Source organism: Natator depressus, chromosome 1 (genome assembly GCF_965152275.1).
Source record: "Natator depressus isolate rNatDep1 chromosome 1, rNatDep2.hap1, whole genome shotgun sequence".
In the NCBI taxonomy this organism is placed as follows: Eukaryota; Metazoa; Chordata; order Testudines; family Cheloniidae; genus Natator; species Natator depressus.
Genome location: NC_134234.1, coordinates 70,032,655 through 70,055,097, shown reverse-complemented (window position 1 = coordinate 70,055,097; position 22,443 = coordinate 70,032,655). Strand labels below are relative to the sequence as shown.

At 39.2% G+C, this 22,443-nt stretch overlaps 1 long non-coding RNA gene across 1 annotated transcript in view; it reads right to left on the bottom strand.

Annotated features, from left to right (window-relative positions):
* Nucleotides 1–21,579, bottom strand: part of LOC141982198 (uncharacterized) — a 96,079-nt gene extending 74,500 nt beyond the window's left edge. Inside the window, exons 1-2 of the long non-coding RNA XR_012637984.1 lie at nucleotides 21,511–21,579; nucleotides 20,201–20,327 (exon numbers count right to left, since the gene is read on the bottom strand). This is a non-coding gene — a long non-coding RNA (uncharacterized LOC141982198). The remainder of the gene's footprint in view (nucleotides 1–20,200; nucleotides 20,328–21,510) is intronic.
* Between the last annotated feature and the right edge of the window lie 864 nt (nucleotides 21,580–22,443).

Genomic DNA, 22,443 nt, shown 5'->3' with positions numbered 1-22,443 from the left:
AATGTGTAGTGCTGCAGTCCCAGGAGAAGTGCAGTTTAATACAAATCAAGATGCAACACTTGCTGGAGCCTCTGCTACATATTAGGGGAAATTTTTAACAACAAAAGAAATTTAGCAGTGCAAGGCTAACAGGAGACGTTCCTGCAGTTACAAAACCATCCGCTAGGTTTGAGGAAGACATTTCCCTCGTGAGGTGCTATTGTATGTTTTGGTACATAATGGTGGTTTGTGGCTAGTTTCTGCCTCAGGCAAAGTCTTTTGTACAACTTCCATTCACTTCAGTGGGAATTGGATGAGGCCCTTCATTTAAAAATTGCCCCTTTTTTGCCAACAAAATTACATGGACAACTGACTACGACAATTCCTGAGTTTCTAATGAAATAGCAAGTGGTTTGATAATTATCTTTATTACATTTTTCCATTGTAGTAACACAGTGATCCCCACCAGAAACAGGGTCCCCGCATGGAACATGCTGTACAGATACATAGAAGTTATGATCCCTGATTTGAAGTGCAAATGCTCTAAAGTCCCAAGCCTGTAAACATTTATGCATGTCTTCACTTTAGCTGCCATGAGTAGAACCACTTAAAAAAAAAAATCAATGGAACTATTCATAGTAGTACAGTTAAGCGTGTGCATAAAATGTTTTCAGTATTAGGCTTAATTGAAGATGAGAGGCTGCCAGAGAATGTGAAAAAAACAATGGGAAGGATAAAAGGAGCTGGAAGCAGTAATAAGATTACACCAGTCCACCGACTGCATTTGCGCACAACTTGCTTGTGCAGAATTATTTAAAGGCTTTTTTTAAGGTCCAAAAGTAGCTGTCATTGATTGGGTGGTTTTTTTCCAGGGGTCACAATACAAGTGAACCTTAAGAGAGGATAAAAAAAAAGAGAGGGTTGTGGTCTTAGAGATTAGTACATACATTCCAAGCAGATAGTACAACAAAGAGGAATGAAGTCGGTTGTGCAACCGATGCACAAACATGTGGTTAAGACTGGTAGAACAGATACAATAGGTGACAAACTGATGAATAGGGAGAGGCAGAGCTGTGAACAGCCTTGAATATGGGGACAAGAAACTACAACACGATGTGGTGGAAGACATGAGATCAGTGGAAAACCCCAAAGAGGGGGTTGCGATAACTTGGACAGAGTGACAGGCCAGGAAGATACTCTTAGCAGCTGTATTTTGTATGTACGGAAAGGGGAGTGGCATGACTGGCAGAGAGATCAGAAAAGATCACACTATGGTAATCAGAATGTGTGATGTACAGGGCCTGGAAGAAAGCTTTCGTACTGTTGATAGGAAACAAAGATTGGATTTGAGAAGTGGTATAAAAAAAAAATAGCAGAATTTGGCCAGGGCACAGTTGTTTGTGGGTGTTGCTTATTCCTTTGCCTTCTGACAGGACGGTTTAGCTTTAGTGGCATCTTGTGTTGTTATCTAAAGTCATGTGAAAGTTGGCCAATTAGCCAATCCTAATGCTTGTGACCACGCTCAGCAGCCTGCAAGATTCCCAAGGTTTCATTGTGTTCAATTTGTATTTGTAATATTCTTTTTCAAAATGTTACACTTATACTTTGGATTAGACTGGAGCAGCTAATCTCCTGAGTGTATGTTTTTGTTTATAGGAAGGTATTCTGTACCTTGCAAAACTTTTATTTGATTAAATAATCTGAAACAAGCAGCAATACAAAGTACCATATGAATATTTTATATTTTAAACTTTTAGTCAATTCAATTCTCTCTTCCTAATTTGGAAAATGATTTGGAACATTTTCAAATTGATTTTTGCATTTTTTTTATCATATTTGGGATATACTTTAATCAGTTCCCTCAAACAGCCAGGGTTCTTGTTTTTTTTAAACTAACTATTCCCATATACCATACACCATCCAAACCTACAATTAAAACAGAACCCTCTTTTTGAATGTTAATTGAATTACTATGAAGTATAATGTTTCTAGACAGACAAAATATTTAAAATAATATCAGTCAGCTTGCTGTATATTTTTTATAAGCTTTTCAATAAAACCTTTTAAATTCAAGACAAAAAACCTTATATTTATTTCACATTGCTGACTAACAAGCTACAGTACTGTTTGCCTTTGTATCAAATGAAGTTAGTATTAAGTGCTATATTTTATACACATTTGGCTTGTAGTGAACTGAAGACCTTAGGTGAGTTCTCTGATAAAAACTAAATGGAAAAATAACATTCAGTAGTAATTTTCATCTATGTCAGTTAATTGCAATGAGGATTATTTTATGTTTTTGATACAAGTGTTAAAAGTACAAAAAAAGAGAATAAATTCATAGAAAATGGATTGAGAAAAATAGATTAATATAGCTAGAAACCCTTTCAAAATATGATATCCTATAAAAAGGTACTGGAGGCTGACATTTTTCTATTTTGTGAGCCAAATGAATAAGGTAAGAGGTATCCATAGCAGCTTTATTTTGTTTGTTTGTTTTTAAAGTTTCAGTATGTTTTGCCTTCACTTGGGGGTCATTTTACAAAGTGTGTATAGGAGGGCTAGACATGAGTTCACTGTCATATGAACAAAGACATGATTCAGCAAAAAATCTTCCATAGCAGACCCCTCATTCAGACTTTGCTGAAGCTTCAAGTTTCAGAACTGTGAGAATATGCTATCTCAGAATTAAATAAGAAGGAAAACACAACACATACAGTACTTACCAGCATGAACAAAATCAGAACACTTTGCAGCTGCCAGTTACAAAATGGCTATTTTAGGCCTGCAACTGCCAAATTTAAAGGGCTAGCCCCAGAAAGGAATCATAGGGGAAAGTCCCTATAATGGGCAACCTTGTGCATGAGAGAGTTAAGAAGGGCCTGAACGGTACTCCTGGGGCAGAGATGCATTGCACTTGTTCCTGAATAGAGGAATGGCATGCTTGTTGCTGAACTAAATCACTAATTTGTGATTTCCGGTGCCTTGATTTTTCAAAACTTAAACTTCAATTAATATTAGCTTAAATATTCTATAATGGTAATATTTATGCATTAAAATATTAAAGGCTACATTGTGGTTCTGAGATACAAAGTTATATTGAAGGTGATGCAGTGACATAACCACGATGTGAATTTTAGAGAGGGTGGGAAGAAATGTTTGCTAACAAACCATCATTTATTCCTGGGGGGTTATGTGGTTACTAGTATTACAAGCAGAAGAGCTGCTGCTTCTTTGTTGGGAAAACTGAAGCATTAAAAGCCAAGTCTGTACTTAGCATCTGTACTCATCTGGCAATGGTTCCCCAGAAATTCCTCAACCAAGCAGTGAGGAAAGCTAGTTGAAAAATGTTCAAGAAAAATCTTAGCCAACAGGGAGTTTTTATTTTTTTCAAAAAAACAACAAACACTCTATAAACTGCCTCCCCCTACCCCCAAAGCAACAAAATTACATGGGGGGGGAGAAAACTGATAAAACTTTGCATTTTTTTCATTGAAAATATTTACATTTCCAATCTGCTCAAATGTTAAGTTAAGAAACCGAGTAACCCTGGTAATTGAAAAGAATCTGGAAGATCTATTTGTTCTATGAAGCACTTAACTACATATTGTCTTTTGAATCAACTCATGTCTTTAGAATGTACTGCCTTTTGGGCAGAGATTCATTAATTTATTTGGAACATGTTATATATTGAGACCTAGGTACATATAAGATGTATTAATATTTACAATCCTAGAAAAAAGAACCTTGAAAACCTGGAGCTTTGTGTGACAACAAGGATGGTCCAGAGATTAGGGTGCTGGCCTTAGACTTTGGTCCCTGCTCTACCACAGACTTCCTAGGTGACCTCAGGTAAGTCATTTAGGCCCAGCGGTTTAAAAGGTGGCATTTAGATATTGCTCTACTCAGTGTTGCAAGGCTTAAGGGATTAAGACAGCACTGAAAGTCAGTAGAATTTAGGCTCCTAAATCAGCTGGAAGTTAGATGTCCACATCACTTAATCTTGTAATAGCAAACAGAGCAATTCATAAATACCTTTACAGTGCGAGCCTTAGTCCCCCTGTATCTCAGCTCCTTGTATGTAAAATGTGGAGAGTACTTCTCTACCTCACCAGGGTATGGCGAGGATAAATAAATAAGATTCATAGACTCTCAGAAACTATGGTCTTGGGGAGCATATACAGACATAAGATAGAAGATTTAATTTCCTAACCTAGCTAACAATTTATAACTTTTGCACTGCAATTTGATTAATGACAGATATTCTGAAAATGCAGTGGAAGATGTTAACTGTAGTTAACTGTTTCTTTAGAGTAAAGAAAGAATAGGTGTTTAGACATTGAATGCACTACTGTTCATCTTGCCCACATCTGATGAATCTACAGGATTCTTTTATCAAGTGTGTCATCTACATTTTGATTAGCTTGGATGAAATTTCAAGGGTTGTCAATTTTCAGATTTCAGAACACAAGATGTGGTTAAACCCAATGGCACAGCATCACATACTTAGATACAATACAGGCATTTTTATGACGAGTATAGCATTGGCCACCATGGAAGAAGGACATTGAACTAGATTAATATTAACTGCCCCAAACCTTCATTAATGCAGAAGTAAAGTTGCCCAGTGATGACTGGTGCTCTTCTAGTCTCTTTATCTAATCTGTTCTTAAACACCTGTCAGGGATGTTCTAGATAACACTTAGTCCTGCTTCAGTGCAGGGAACTGGACTAGAAGGCCTACTGAGAGCTGTTCCAGTCCTACATTTTTATTATAAGTTTTATGTTATGATAATGTGTCCCTTATAACTTTAACAGGCCTCTTCACCATTTTGAGAACCTCTTTCCAGTAACACGTTAGCACCCAGATCTACACTTGGCTCTGGAGAAGCCAACCCTGGCCTCCACCTGTACCCCCTGATTTCAACAAGACTTTGTCAATGTGCAGAGCACACCTGTGTAGAGTTGCTTTCCCCATTTGAGGCAAGGAGTTACTTTAACTTTTGAAAACACAGCATAATTCCCAAATATTGCTAATAGTATAAGCAAAATGTCACATTTATGCAGACCACATGTTGTGCTTGTTAGCTGCATTATTTACACCAGATTGTGCAACTGTTCCTGTCTTGCATTTAATACCATTCAAGTCATCCAACTTCATTTCTCTCCACAGCTTTTTGTTTCCATTGCTCTACAGTGGATCAAATGCTTCAGTTAATTTTTCCAAGATTTCTAAAGAATATTTTTTGAATCAGTGTCTCTTTCTTCCTCCCTCCCCTACCCCATTTGTGTAGGTGAAATTAACAAACCCAAGCACTCCATTTTGCGATAAGAAATTAGAGTACCACAAATTGTAGCCCTTGCAAATCTTTCCTTAGCAGTAGTGTTAGCTTCCTAATATAATGATTTCATCTATCTGAGCATATAGAAAAATTAACTTGTTTCAGGGGAATCTGAGAAAAAAAAATGAATAAGTATTAGTTTCTATTACCATCATAGCACCTAGGAGCCATAGCTATGGAGAAGGATTGCATTGTGCTAGGCATTGTACAAACACAGAATAAAAAAAAAAAGTGTGTCCTGGCCCCAAAGAATTTACAAACTAAACATGAGAAAAAAAGACCCCATATGGATACAGGAGTACAATGAAATAGGATTGGTCATCATAATAGGCAGTGGTTTCAGCACTCTATTTCCATAGAAACTACTGTACAGTGTTAAATAAAAAGGTGCAAACAAAATATGCTATGTAAAGATCTCAGGAACCTGACCATTCATTTACCACCAAGCTCAAATCACTACCGTTCAGTATGCCTCTCACTTATGCTAGATGAGGGTCAACTGGTTCGGCAGATATTTTCCTCCTATTGTCTTACTGCAATGCTTGGGATATAGAAGTATAACCTGCATTCAATCAGGTGCGATGTTTGAATCCCTCAGTGAAAATAGTCAAAGCCAAAAGAGCCATAACAAGAAAAGATGGATACAAAATATTAACGTTGGCTTTAGGTACCTACTGATTTGCTCAGGACACTTGTATAGATTGAATGGAATTGGAATGTGGAATATGGATTGAATGGAATTGGTAAGTGATGCTGAATAGCATGTCATTTTGTTTCTCCAAAGCCATTTCTGTGTTACATAGTTTGGATTAAGATAATTCACAAAAACCATGTAAATAAGTCTATGGAGCAGTGTTCATTAGCATTTAGACTTAGGCTGCTCCTGTAGTTTACTTGCATAACTGTCAATGTTAGGCGAGTATACACATACAGTAGTAGTACAGTAATACTTTGGGGTTCATAAAAATCAAAGTAACAAAACACTTTCTAATCTGAATTGCTTTCCTGAATCTCCATCCTGAGAGTGAAGTATTGCACATTCTTAACTCCTGAATTTAAAAAGGTTTCAAATACCCCCTGTGAATGCGAAAGACACACATACCCCACCGTGCCCAGTGGACAGAGTCCACTGCAGCAGGCCCGCTCAGCAGTCAAGCAGGGAACTCAGGCCCTCCCACTCCACCAAGTTCCAAGTGGCCCTCTTAAGCACAATAAGGATGGAGCTCACTACCTGAAATCTAGCTGACACCCTCCCCTGGGTCTCTTCCTACTGTTCTGTCCCTCCTTGGGGTGCATTATGGCTTATGGTTATCCCTTGCTACCTAGTCCATGGGCCTCTGCCAGCTAGAGAATCCCAGCTTCAGGCAGCAGCCCTCCTCCTGGAGATGCACCCTCCTAGTATAGTCCCTCAATAACTGTGAGTACAGGTCTGCCACCCTCCCCAAACCATCTGGCTATTCTGGAGAGCTTCCCTTTTCAGTCCCTCCAACAGGAACATGACCAGCAGGCCTAAGGGAGTAATGCTTCCCAGGCCCAGAGTTCTTGCTCTGTCTTCCTAGTGTGGTGTTTATCCACCCCATCACACTCCCAAAGGAAGTCGTTACAGTTAATATGTGACACATTTGTGACTTTTGAAGATAAGATGACAGTCTCTTTCGTGAGAGGTGTGTGGACACCACACAGAATAGTAGGGAAAGAGCTATGTTCTCTATGAAGAGAGAAGAAACCACAATCACTTGTCCTCATTGCAAGGATTATCAGGAATTGCAGCTTTGAAAAGCAGGTGGTAGGTATTGTACTATGAGGAACCTAGGAGGCAAGCTCCTGGCCAGCTGACTTTCTCTCTCTAGGTGGGTTGACTAGGCTGGACTGAACAAGGGGACTCTTTTGGGAAAGAAGAACGGTTGGCTGTAGAAAGCTCATTAGAGTTCCTTGGTAATACCTGGCTGTAAGGAGAACTTAAATATATTTATCCTGATTGTATGTTTTTCTTGTTTTAGTTGTACTTAGCAATATTATTTGTGCAAATACCAAGAAAATGTTATTTACCTAGCAGAAGTGCCAACTTTGAGAGTTCCCACCCACACTCCAACCCTCCACCTTAGCTCCCACCCAGCCCTGCCTCTTCCCGCCACAGCTCCTGTACCTGTAACACTGTTTAATGAATGCAACTCTAAATATTGTACAGTGTTTGGAAATATCTGCCAGCCCAAACATCTATGCTAAAAGCTCTCAGATATCATGTCAATGCTGAGAGAAATTAACGTATAATTTGTAATAAGCCTAATGAACTTTCTTCAGATCAAATTGATTTCTCAAAGGTCATCTTAAAATGTACGTATAAAACTTTATTCTTGTAAATCCATTGTCACTATTTTTGTATAACAATCTTTGACAGGCAGAAGAATTTTAGGTCTAATCCTGCAAATACTTATTCATGTTCTTAACTTTAGATAAAAGTGGTCCAACTGAAATCAAGCTAAGCATGTTTAAGCGTCTCCAGAATCAGGGCCTTCGTTTGACATTTTTGTGAAACTCTTACAAGATATGTATTACTGTCATATACACAGAGAACATTAAACAATGGGTGTTATCATACACACTATAACAAGAGTGATCAGTTAAGGTGAGTTATTACCAGCAGGAGAGAAAAAAAAAAACAAACAACCTTTTCTAGTGATAATCAAGCTGGGCCATTTCCAGCAGTTGACTCTTTGTTATTATTTATTTGTATTATCTTCAAGGGGCTCTGTGACCTGTGCATAGCATATATAAAAAGGCTTCTGTCAAGGTTCCTTCCCCACTCTGAACTCTAGGGTACAGATGTGGGACCTGCATGAAAACCTCCTAAGCTTACTTTTACCAGCTTAGGTTAAAACTTCCCCAAGGTACAAACTATTTTACCCTTTGCCCTTGGACTTCCACTGCCACCACCAAACTTTATCTGGGTTCCTGAGAAAACATAGTCTGGAAACGTCTTTCCCCCCAAAATCCTCCCAACCCTTGCACCCCACTTCCTGGGGAAGGTTTGGTAAAAATCCTCACCAATTTGCATAGGTGACCACAGACCCAAACCCTTGGATCTTAGAACAATGAAAAAGCATTCAGTTTTCTTACAAGAAGACTTTTAATAGAAGTAAAAAAGAATCACCTCTGTAAAATCAGGATGGTAATTACCTTACAGGGTAATTAGATTCAAAACATAGAGAATCCCTCTAGGCAAAACCTTAAGTTACAAAAAGAGACACAGACAGGAATAGTCATTCTATTCAGCACAGCTTAAAACAGCTTTTGAAAGTATCTTGTCTCCTCATTGGTCATTTTGGTCAGGTGCCAGAGAAGTTACCTTTAGCTTCTTAACCCTTTACAGGTGAAAGGATTTTTCCTCTGGCCAGGAGGGATTCTAAAGGTGATTACCCTTCCCTTTATATTTATGACAGCTTCCTAAAATTCTGGGATGAAGACCAATGTTTACAGCTTTGCTCCTCTAACACAATAGAACTCCATAATAAGCACACATTTTTTTTCTGCATGGGAGACAGAACTTTCTCTGACATCAATCTTAAATTGTGCAATGAACCCTCCCAGGCACTAAGGGCTATTGCAAACCTCACCCCTTTCCATTCCAAGTGCATGGTGCAAATCTTTGACCTTGTCCTCTCTAACATATATTATATGTTGATATATTCACGAAAAATAAATAAATATATAAATAAATAAATGCAAAAACCCTATCAAAACAAGATCATTCACTGCACACTCCTCCTGGGGAGACGAATGAACAGATAGGTGCCAGATGTTAGCCAAGTCATTTAATGCATAACTGGAAAACATTCAGATACCATGCTCATCACTGTACTATAAAAAACTTACTTAGAATAGAATAGACCATAACATCTATAATAATCTGCTTTAGAGTTCTGGGATCACTTTTGTTCTGCAATTATAATGATTAAAACTGAATAAGCTACTGATATGATTTGAGCTGGGCTGTCAGTAATTAACTTACCTTTCCTTCATGTTCATTTTATTTCTGCCTTATTCTGAAGAAGGCAGATTCAGTCTTTCACTTAAGCCAAAGAATGATATTACACTTATATTTGGTCAGGTCTAACCAAGCTGGTCTGCATTGAACACTGTTGGATTATTCCCATTAATAGATGTAATCTTGCTTCAAACACGTTATCAGTTATTTAACCTACTTTTTCTTTACCACCATTTTGGCAATCAATATTCTCCTCCTGTAAGCCTTAGAGATTTCTCAGATTGATGTTACTGAAGAAACTGAAACTCTATTGGACATGAAATCCTCAGTTTTGTTTTAAACTGTTTTTGAGCCCTGCATTCCCAAACATATAAATTTATCTTAATCTTACAGTTTTGAAGCCTTAGGTAATATTGACAAAGTTAATAACGCTTAGTACTGAGACATGCTTTTGATCCATTAATAGAGCTTGCCTGTAAGAAGCCATTGTGTCCACTTGTCTTTGAACTCTGTCTCTCAGAAGCTTTTTGCCTTAATTTAGTCAACTACGGCTGCAAAGTCCTTCATCTTTCATTTATTTTGAATCCCAAACCTTGGGTATTTGACCATTCACCCATTTTCCGTTTTTCTGTAATGTTTAATTATATGTGAGTTTATTACAAATTAAGAGTTGCTTGGCAAAAATATATATTTACACATGATTCAGTAGTAAGACAACAATATTGCATTAGGCTTGGCTAGTAACTTTACAGACTCTTTTTGTAAGCTTTTTAAGGGAAGAAAGTATCTTTTTTTTCCTGTCTGTTTCTACAGTAGCTAGGATAATGGGGTTTTCATCTGACATATATTATGAAGGTCATAGAAGTTTTCATCTGACATATATTATGAAGGTCATAGAAGTTCACTCAGAAATTCCTTCATCAAGTCCATAACTTCTGGTTGACTTAGAGCTTTTTTTTTCCCCCAGAAAGACACTGTGTGATGAAGAATCTACCTCATCTCTTGGTAATTCTTTATAATGTTAAAAGTGTGTCCTTGTTTTTAGTTTGATTTTACGTAGCTTCAGCTTCCATACACAAAATCATGTTATGCCCCTAATTACTAAATTAAAGAACCTTCTACTATCTGAAATCCTCCTCATGTAGGTACTTAGACCCAGATGCATGAAGATATTCAGGCTCCTAACTTCTATTGATTTCAATATAATTATTCTTGCAGGTTTTTTCTGCATTCTTTTTGACGTGTAGACACAAGAACTCCTTTCTATGATATAGTGCACCATCCTGTCAATGTGACCTGTATTCTTTGATCCTTGATTTTTGACCTTACATTTGGCTGTGTTCATTAGCATATTGATGAAATGAGCTCAGTTTGCCAAGTAATTCTGGGATAGATTTTCAAGTTTGCGGAGCACCTAGCAGTTCCCACTAACCCTAATTAAGAATTACAGGAGTTGCTGGGTGCTGAGCCCTTGAGAAAACTGGGCCCCTTTTCTCTTAAAAATTAAACACTTGAAGGATATTAATAGTCCTACAGTTACCTGACATGCATAAGCTACTCTGTGAACTGTTTCTGCACATACTCCTACAAATCTTGTAGGAATTTAAGAGATTTCCCTGACTTATGCTGTATTAAGTCCCTGGATAAAGTATCTAATAAAATAGGAAGATACAGTTTATGAAAGATTGAGAAGGGTTATAAAATTTGATTTACTGTAAATAATTCATGATACTCCTTTGCAGCACTGAGAAATCCTTTTCCACGGTTCCAATCTTTGAATATAAACAGACATGCAGTGAATATAGAACACAGCTGGTGAGTTTCTGATTGTGTGTATTTGCACACAAATACATGTGTATTGGGAATGTGTAAAACACTCCAGTTAGCTGAGCAAGATCTTTTGGAGTAGAACTAAAAGCCTGTAACTCAGGGAAATTTTGTAGTGTACAATTTCTCCCAGTTTTAAAAATTCACAATAATTTCTCTGTCAGAATTTGTATGATATTTTGAAGACACTTCCATTTTGCAAATTTAATCTTTTGCTTCTGGAAAATTAAGTTGTTCTGTGTTTAGGGTTTTTTTTCCTAATACATATAGAAATTAAGCAATAAACATCATTTTAACTGTATTTAATTTTCAAGACAGTCAAGGTGAGTGAATATATTTTTTGGGACCAGCTTCTCCTGGTGAGAGAGTCAAGTTTGTCAGAGCTCTTCTTGAAGTCTGGGAAAGATATCCCCTGTGTCACAGCAAAATGCAAGGTTGAACAAATTGTTTAGCAAGAGTAGTTAGCACATATTGTAAGGGACCATTTAAGGTAGAGTGGCCTGTTAACATCTCAGCAGTTATGGGACAAAAAGATGGGGTTAGTGGGTTACAGATGGTTGTAATAAGCAATAAATCCAGTGTCTCTGTTCAGTCCATGATTTTTAGTGTCTAGCAGAGTAATGAATTTAAGCTTCTAGGCTCATCTTTTGCAAGTGTTGTGCAGGTTTCCTTTGAGAATGAGGACTGATAGGTGAGATATAGAATTATTGCTTTGTGAAAAGTGTTCACCCACAGGTTGACAGGGTATTATTTTTCTTTTATTATTTTCCTGTGTGAGTTCATTTGAGAGCATAATGATTGTCTAGAATTTAGTGCACTGGATGACGTACACACATGTAATAGGCATGTGTAGGATCCATGGATCTTCAGAGGAGTGTTGATTATTGTAGCAGGGGAGAGATGTCTGCAGGTTTTGCATCTGTCAGGGTCTGATGCTCCTTTGAGTTGGTGTGTCTTGGTCTGTGAGGAGCTTAGGCAGCTTGAAGTGTGGAAGAAGGGGTGCAGGAAAGATTGTTTTTAGGATTTGGTCTCCATCGAGTATGCTTATAATTGTTTGATGATATCACGTATGGGTTCCAAGGTGATAGGTGACAACTGTGAGTGTGAGGTCAGAGAGGGTTTTATTTCTCTATTGAAGCAGGTTGTCTAAAGGTATTTGGATGGCTGGTTCCATGATGCCATCTACTTCTCTGGTGGACTGTCCTTATTTGGTGAAAGCCATTTTAAGTGTGTTAAGGTATATATCAAGGACTTTCTCTTCAGAGCATATTCCAGGGTATCTTAGTACCAAGTGCTGGAAATGGCCCACCTTGATTATTATTACAAAAGGTTTCCCCTCCCCCCCACTCTCCTGCTAGTAATAGCTCACCTTAAGTGATCACTCTCGTTACAGTGTGTATGGTAACACCCATTGTTTCATGTTCTCTATGTATATAAATCTCCCCACTGTATTTTCCACTGAATGCATCTGATGAAGTGAGCTGTAGCTCATGAAAGCTTATGCTCAAATAAATTTGTTAGTCTATGGTGCCACAAGTACTCCTTTTCTTTTTTGTAGGTAGCAGATTTATTGGTGTGTTTGGGGTGGTTACTTGGTTTCTGAAGGTAGGTTTGGTGATGCATGGATTTCTTGCATACAGTTGTTTGTAGGATTCCATTGTTGAAGCTGATTGTGGTGTCCAGGAAGTTGATGCTAGTGTGGAACCAGAGAGACTATAATGGATGGGTAACAGCTGGTGAAGTTGTGGTGGAATACTATGAGGGAATTTAAATCCGCTGTTACCTGTGGGTGAACACTTTTCACAAAGTGGTCACTCGATAGCTGAACCATCAGCCCTCAACCTCAAAGGAAACCTGCACAACATTTTCAAAAGGATAAGCCTGGGAGTTTAAAGACATTACCCTGCTGAACCCTAAAATGGATGGATTGAACAGAGACACTGAACTTAGGGTTTATTACAACTATCTGTAAACCATCATCCCCCTCTTTTTGTCCTATGACTTCAGAGGTGTTAATGGGCCACACTACCTTGAATGGTTCCTTACAATATGTGTTCACTACTTATACTAAGTAATCTGTTCCATCTGGCATTTTGCTGTGACAGTGGGGCTTGGTCTACATTAGAGGCCTTACAGCGGCATATCTGTAGTACTGCAGCTGTGCCACTAAGATCTCCAGTGTAGCTGCTCTATTTCGAAGAGAGAGAGTGCTCCCCTCCACATAATTTAACCATCCGCCAACAAGCAGCAGTAGCTATGTCAGCAGGAGATAAACTTCCGCTGACATAGCACTGTCCACACTGGTGCCTCTCTCCATGTAACAGACATCACTCGGGGTGTGTTTTTTCACACCCTTGAGGGACATAAGTCTTACCAACAAATGTGCTAGTGTAAACATAGCCTGGGAGTACTTTTCCCAGACCTGAAGAGCTCTGTGTGTCTCAAAAGCTTGAATCTCTCATCAACAAAAGTTGGTCCAATAAAAGATATTACCTCACTCACGTTGTTTCTCTAATATCCTGGGACTGACATGGCTACAACTACACTGCATTTCAAGACTGTGTAGTTGCTAAAACAAAATATATTTTTAAATGCCTTCTTAGTTTTGAAATTTTGCTCAACTACTTTCATATTTCAGATTTTCCCATTGTGGAATTATGGAATTTAAAACCCCAGTGGCATATAAGACTACAGTGAATGAGGTTGATTATATATACACACACACACACCTTCTACTGGATGGAATGTGAACTGCTAAACTACTCTCTACAAGTAGCAAAGTATACAGCTAGTAGGGGGCTAAGCTTTTCGAACAAGAGGCTCTGAGTTGTCAGCTCAGAGAAGAGTGAATTTCTAGGTCACCATGAATTTGTTCCTATGCTCTCTTTCTTGCCCTATGAATGTTCACAATGTGCTTTATTTACATATATTTGTAACGCTTCTACCAGGTGGAGTTGGCAGCAACAAAAGCTGGGTTCAACATCTGGGGTTTCCTCTTAACGCTACAAAAGAGAACCAGATCAAGCCCACACCCAGAAATCTGGTAAATCTAAACACCACTCCTGGGCACCTCTCAGAGGTAATACTTCCCCATTCACAAGCACTAAGTCTGTGTATAATTAAAAACAAACAAACAAACAAACAAACAAACCCTTTTCTTAAAAGTGAAAGGGAACCCAGCATTAATTTGGGATAACACCAAACCCCAATTCAAAAGCAAGTAACCTTAAGCAAACACCCACCCCATAATATCCACCTTGCATTTTAAAAGTCCAGTGAACAAATGTCCATTTACTACACCACTCCCCTTTCCCTTCACTGCACCCCACCTATAGTTGGTTATCCTTAGTCAGAAAAGACCCAGAGTTCAGAGGTGCATTCACATGGGTCCACCTCCACCCCTGAAAAAGGTGGGGGAGGGCAGGCAAGTCATGCTTCTGCTGCCGCTATCTCTACAAATGGCTCACCGCTGCTACCACTGTTACCTCTGCCACTTCTCTTCTGCTCTTATTCTCTGCCATCACTCATCTCTGCTGCTGCTAGTCACTCACTGCCACTCCAACGATGCTGAGTTCTGAGGTTCCCCCACTTACTCAGTAAAAATCACAAAGAGCTGAGCTATCAGAGAGCCTCTATGCTGCAGTCTCTTTGCTGTCTTTCACTGCAATGTTGTCCCTATACCATGTTTAAGATTTAGCCCCTAGGCTGGCTCCTCAGTGATTTCAGCTCTAGTAATCACTGAACAGAAACAGTCCAGAGCCAGAGTCCAATCAGTTGTCTTTGAATAGTAGAGAGGGGAAGGTCAAATGTTGTCTAGGACTCTTTAGGCAGAGTCCACATCAGATAGGAACACCTGTCCCCTCCACATCCCTTCACTGGGATTTGGCATCCATATCCCCTTTTTAGCAAATGAGGTTCAGTTTAAGGTGACACCATCAATCAGGTTGTTTGATTCAAGCATTGTTCTGCTGCCCTTTACTCATACAATAAAGATTCCATGTCTTTTCCCCTGCATTCAATCCTGAAGTGAATTGTAGTCTAAAAATCAGCCAAAACTGATCACTTTAGGCAGGCTGTTCTGTTTGCTGAACACCTCAGCAGAGTAGGTATGTCTATGCAAATATGGACAGCTTCTGAAGTCTTTTCTCCTAGTGTGTCACTAGACGTCAGGGGAGAGACTCTGCTCCTGTAGTTAAGGAGTTGACAGATGTCTGAATTTAGCTGAGAATATTCAGACATGCTGCTGCCATCTTGAAAAAAAAAAAAGGAGTTTTCTAGTGTGGTGTTTCTTCCTCCTTTTCATTGGAAGGGTCAATAAAAAAAATCAGAGAATGAATGAGTCACAAGCAACACTGACCTACATTAGAACATTAAAGAACATTTAAGAAGTATATTAATGCTGCCCACAAGTAGGATAGCTTGAACTCTATCTTCCACAGCTCACAAGGCTCCACAGAAGTCTCTTTGCACCATTTCTGCCTCACATGGGAGTTTGGAAGTGAGGAGGTCACAAAGCATCCAAACTCCCAGCACACAGTGAAAGGGTTTTCCACGTTGCCTTAAATAGGATGGTGCAGATTAGATGGGAGTGAGGTGGATATGTGGAAGTGTGATTAATACTTTAGCACCCCTATATAGGGAGCAACAACAGATTTCAGGTGTCCTAACACATAGACAAGAAGGGGCTGTACTGAAGCAGTGTGATCAGCCATGATTTAGGATGTATCTAACTTTCCTACCCCGCTTCACCATGATCACCATTTCTTTCACAATACAGGCTGTGTGTTATAAAGGGTGATTTTCATCTTTAGGCCTTGGATACAATAGAGAATTTTTTTTTTAGAACTATACGTACCATACTCAAGGCAGCTCGTGTCAACGTGGAGTTTAAACCCCTATGGCAGCCAGAACCCATCTATACTAGGGCTTCCAAGTCTGCTAGCACTAGAAGCACTTAAGCAGTGTGCACAATGGTAATGTCCTTATTGCAGCCTTAGGGAGATATCTGGTTACCTGTTGTTTTATATTTGTCAGCTAAAATAGAGATCCACTAATACAAATCTATCACTGAGGAACATCTGGACTTTGTGTTCACTCAAGAACTTTGAGTCCATACAACTACAAATTAGACCAAGTCAATATAGTATACTTTTTCCATCTATGAGAGACATTTGCTGCTTCTATACTGTTCATGCTATTGAACTAAAAACCATATCTATATCCCACGGAGCAGCACTCTGCATTGTAAAAGAAAAGTCTCTCTAAAAGTATCTCTATGAAGCTGAGAATCTACAATTAATTTGACATCATCTTTCAAAACTCCCCATTCTTCTGGGATAAGCAAAATGAGGATGATTTTCTCTTACCTACTGTGAGAGAACACAACATAATAGAAATTGTTTACCCAGACTGTAAGAAAGCTATGAAGTGACAGGCAGCTATGCATATTCTTTTCAGCTGTGCTATGGCTCATGCTAGTGTTTTTGTATTAAACAATTGACTTACCACAGATAAAGAGCATATGTGTAACACATCACTCACCCTGTCCCTCGACTTCAGAGCCAGAGCATCAGCCCAAGCCACAAGAGAGTGCTAGTGTGAGCTCTGCTAGCCTGTCAATGCAGGCTGAAGGATTCGCTTCCATGGTCTCTAAATGCTGTATAGACATAACCTTTGAGGCCCAGATCAGAGGAAGTTAGGGACCCAAGTACCTTTGTGAATCTGGTTCTAAGCCCCACCACTTTCTTTTGCATTTCCCTCCTGGATAGCTTAGGCAGCTCCCCACTCAGCTTATTACCTTCAAAGAATCCTTTACTTAGACTTCTAACTCACCCCGTGCATTGTCTGGGGAGCCTGGGTGCCGAACTCAGAGTTTAGGATTCCACAGGCAGCAGGGTGCACAGCAGTTAGGCGTTGCGATGCCTACGACATTCTCTTGAGGCTCTAGAGTTTAACGTATAGAAAATTCTCACTGGGATAGTAGAGCTTTGTATATCCTGATCCTAGCCTTACATTTTCAAAACACCACTGATGTTTACACGTTTTCTTTTCAGAGCTGCTCATACGCATTTCTGGACGCCAGAGCAGACTCAATGTTATATTTTATCAATGTTGTTCTTCTCTCTCTCTTTATTAGAGGGAAGTCTGCATAAAGGTGATTTTCCCTCCTGATTTGGGGTTTTCAAATATGTTGCATTTCTTGTGGAAAAATGTCACATATTGCCCAGTGAAAGAAACATGAAATTACACAATTTCAACTAGACACTTAAATGTGGAGTACTTCTCTAAAGTGTTATATGAAATATGTTTAATATCAAATGCACTTTCTGTGGGAAACTATTTTTTTTAATTGTCAAATTCAGTCTGGGTCTTCTGAATTTATTAAATGTCGTTCTTTCAAAAGTAAAGGCTTAGCCAATGTAAACAATAGAACCTCACTTTCCTTGAAACGTAAAATAAGCTTCCAGAAAAGCCTGAGATCAGTATCCCAGATATCTTAGTCACAAGATCTTGTCTGTTTGCTTTCTTTCCAATTTTATCTTAAATGGGTCTGAACTGAAAAGGATCTGAACACAACCAAACGTAGAAATTGTTCAGATCCAGATCTTTAAAGCCTGAAGCAATTTCTATTTGCTAAAAGAACAGATTATATCCTTTAGGTAAAAGGATTTGTTTTCCCTTGACATTTTATTCTGCCTGTTAATTATTAAAATAAACAAGAAGCATAATTTAACAGGTAATGGACAATTAGGGATTTTAAGCCTATATACCAGGAGTCAGGTTTCTTTTCCCTCAGCTTCCAAACCATACTAGGTCATTTTGACTGCTTTTTAAGAGATGATTAAACAATGGATGTTTCCATATTTTTAAAGTGTAGATCACTGTAGTAAAGCTTGATATTTGTTTAATATCTAGAAGGTAATCAGGATTTATCCTCTCTGTACTGAAAGGCTAACAAGAATTGATTAGGCTATTAACATTTTTGCTTTAGCTTAATTACTGTAATTAAGAGAATACTGTAAGAGAATACCTGCACTGAAGCACTGATCTGAAACTGATGTACCTTTGAGGTGACACACAAAGAAGAGGAGTGGTGGTTGTGGGGGCAATTCACGCACTCATAGTTCAAGTGGACACCAAAGGGCCTCAGACACTCCCTAACCTCACCCACCCCCCTTTTTTACACCGTTCTTACAGCTAGCAGAATTGCTTGGACTAGGAAGATCCCATCAAGGATTCTACAGGGCTATCTATTTACCACCCTCTAGCTCTCATCTAGTGTCATGGACGAGATGTAGCTTGGGAGATGTTAATCCACCACTCTTTCATATATTCTTCAGGCATTTTATTTCAAAGGTTGCTCCTTTGAGCATCTTGAAGACATTAGTGTTAGTGTTACTGCACAGAACTCCAGTAATGGTGCAGCCACCATTTTCCATTATAGGGCACACAATTCTTGCTTTACTTAAAAGGCTGATGTTGAACTTTCAAGGATAAATACCCCCAGGTGGCCCTCAGCTAACTACCTAATCATGATTGCTGCATTGGAATTAGGGTGTCAGTCTCTTGCCAACTGTCTGTCTCATAAGGTTCTCCCACCTCAAATCTCTATCTGGCAAAGGTTCCAAGTACTGAAAGCCACCATTGGTCCCCTGAGTCTCCTGGTCATAACCTTCTTTCTAAATTATCTTTTTTTATACCAAAATGAAATATCTAAGATATTTTCAAAATAAGTAAGAAATTATCTGCAGAGGAGCCCATTGTAGAGTTTATGACTAGCCTCCTACTGAGTGAGTATGGTACTAGCCAGTCTTGATTCAAGATTACCTCTCTGGTAATTTCTCTCTACCTTATATACCACACAGTGTCTTTAGTAAGAGAGAAGGACTTTCTCAGGCTCTAGATAGTTTTTGCCACTTCCCCCAATTTTCTTTGGTGAATATTCATTCATCCCATATTCTAAGAGGGATGTGTGCTTTTCTGTCTAAGACTCCGAGATATGCAGTCATTCAAAGCAGCAGGTCAGAACCATCTGATCATACAGCTAGTAAGTATACCCCAGTTCCGATTGTGCACAGAAGTAACAATTGGTGCACATAACTTCCCTGCATCCCAAGACTTTTAGCAGAAATGGCCTGGTACACAGGTGTCTCATAGGCCACCAATAAAAAAGCAGGACTATTGCCACTCTATAATCACAGGGACAGGTTCTGCCTGTCCCAATGACAGTGTTGGAGAGAGTACAGGGAACATTCCTCACTCTTGTGCAGCCCATGTAAGGCCTGGCACAATTGCAGGCCCTGTAATCATGGTACGGTTTCATCTCTATTCCCACAGAGCACTTAGCACCCCAAAGAGGCCCTAGCTAAGAGAAAGAATGAAGAGAGGGTTGCAATGGTTTGTGGAATAGACAGGAAACCTGGGAAGCAGATGCCACCTAGTACCATATGGAGGGACTGATCCTCCCTCTAGGCCTGTTAGTATGGAGAATGCTGCTCCTGTTGAGGTCTTCACAGCTAGCATCACATCAGTGTAATTAAACCTCTGTGGGATCCCAGGACTCAGGCTTACATGGAAAGCAGTGAAGATGTCTTTGAACCTGGCCTCTGTGAAAGCAGTGGGGCAAAAAAGCCTCTACAGGGCTATGGGTCATTACATAGTTTGCAAACAAGCTAGGTTAAGTCACTGACAACAGCAAAGTCTTTGTAACTTCACAGATTTTGTAATGAAAAAAAGCTGATGTTGCTTTACGCAAATGGGCACCCATCCATCTTTCAGGATGCTTCCTCCTTATTTAACCTACCAGCTTGACATTAGGTCATTGGTGAATTAACTGGTTTTGCTATTTGGAGGAAGCAACGCTTTCTGTCTTATATTGGTATGATCAGGGTGGTGTCTATGAAGTGCATACTGTACACGTTCTCCTCACAGAGTGTGGGGTCAAAGCTTTATCACTGCCAAGAACCATACTCAAGGATGTCTTCATTTTGATAGCTTGCCCTGACCGATTATATTAAAATGGGTTTTGTGACAATTGATATAGAATCAGAAAGATGATAGATCCCACCTTCCACTGGCCAGCAGCTCTACTTCCTGCCTTATGGGAATCCAGACTCAGCAGCCTCTGAATGTCAGCTGATGGTAAAAATGGTTCCTGAATTCTCCAGGATTCTATAATTATGACCCCCAATGTACTGCAGAAAAGATAAAATTTAAGAAAATAAATGAGTTAAGACCATCTAGGTGGATGACTTTTTTGGTCACAAGCTTTGTATTTGCTCAAGATCAATATGAGAGGGTTTAAAAATCCACAGTAATCACTGTATTCATGAAACTAGTTTGTGACTCCTTATTGCAGGTTTTCAAAGCAGGTCAAGAGGGTAAGGTCAGAAGCATATTTTTAATGCATGTCTTTAACTCATACTCGGCTAACTAATTATATATTTGAGTTAATTTAGATCTCAGAGGAGAGAATTTTTCTCTTGGTAACTAATTTTGCTTTTTTCTTCTTCTCTAATCTACGTAGAAGGATTTAAATTCAATTTAAAGAGATGAGGTTGGCAATTATAGGATTAGCATAACAGGTCATGGAAAAATTATTTCTATCACAATGGATACTGTATAGATACAGGAGAATTGCAAGCAATGCATTATTAATTGTTTTTGTGAAACAGATTTTCCTGCTCCTTTTGTAGAGGAAATTCAAGTTACTGCATATTATTTAACTGAATGTGTTTGTGTATATTCAGTTATAACTAAGCATAGCATGAAGGACTACATCCTGCTCCCACTGAAGCCAGTGGCAAAATTCCAATTGCAGTAATGTCAACTGCAACAGGATAGTGAGTCCAGCTATCAAGACATCAGTGGCAAAAAAGTTAGTTCCGAGGTTTAAAAAAAAAACCACAAACAAAAAACCAAGATATTTTATCTTTTCTATTAGAGCGCTATGATTATTATTAAACATTTATACTGCAGTAACATATAGATTACAACCAGGTTGAAGTCTTATTTTTTTAGATGGCTTACAAACATACAGTAAATGCCCCAAAGAGCTTACAGACTTTTTAGATTTGAAATGTATTAAAGGATTTTCAATATTAAAAGTTGTAATGGTGGATGCTGTTTGTGTCACTGCGTGGTAAAAAGGGAACAAAGGCTAACCTTTACCCCTGGGTTCTCTCTGGCTGGAGGAACCCATAGTAGGTGTAGAGCCTACATAGCTGCCTCTCACATCTTTCTTTCTGTAGCTTCCAATGCAAAGGACATGGCAGGACTGGCAAAGAGCAGTCAGGAAGAATGGCTATGTTGGAATCCACTCAGACAATCCTTAAGTGGCAGAAGGTCTGTGAGGGACATGTAAGCATGCATCCTTACCTCCAGAGCACCTCCTCCTGTCTTAATGCAGCATTGTAGGGTACTTTGTCTCTTACACTCCCTCTGTTGATCACTTTCTCGGCCACGATGACGAGTCCCGGGCAATCTTTTTGCCAGACTACCTTCCTGGATCTTCTGTGGCTCAGTCCTGTGGCAAAGTCACACAACAGTTCAGTCTCCTTCCGGGATTCAGCTCCAGACCAAAGGTCCTTGCCCTTCTTGGGTTCAACTTCAATTTTTCCCACTTATCAGGGTACTAACTCACCAGGTTTTTCCCTGCTAGGAGTTGTAATCTTATGCTGTAATCTTATGCTGTCCTTCTGCCTATAATTGGCCTTTTGTTTTTCCCGCATCCTCACAGACCCTAGCTTAGGGCTCTTCTCTGCTCTGTGGCTCACTACAGGACTTAACCTTATTCCTCTAACTTTGCTTCCTGGCCACAGCCACTCCCAAACTACTGGACCTTTCTTCAGATCCATCCCAGGGAGAAGCAATGCTTCTTAGCTCATCTCTACTAGCCTTCTCCCTCTCAGCTGACCTCCCTCAGCTCTTTATGAAGCCTGCCTCTGCCTCCTCAGGCTAGGATGGAATTAGTTAATCATCTCCTAGGTGCAGAGCATAGCTAATCAAATTCATTCCCCTGCCTTACAGCTGGTGGGGATTAAGCCCAATCACAGGACCACATCCAGCCCAAGGCTGGTGTCAGACAAACAATTAGGGAGCTGTAATTGGCTCCTTGAGAGTTCTCTGGCTCTGGTGTACCCTCCATAATATGAAGCAAGGTTACAGCACGTAGATACATTTAAACATTACACAAAATGACTAACAGTACTTCTGTAAAATCTTTTCTTATGTAAAATTAATTAATCTATTTTGGGAGCTTCTCCTGAAAACTTTTACTCTTAAAATGCATCCAGAATATTTACACTAATT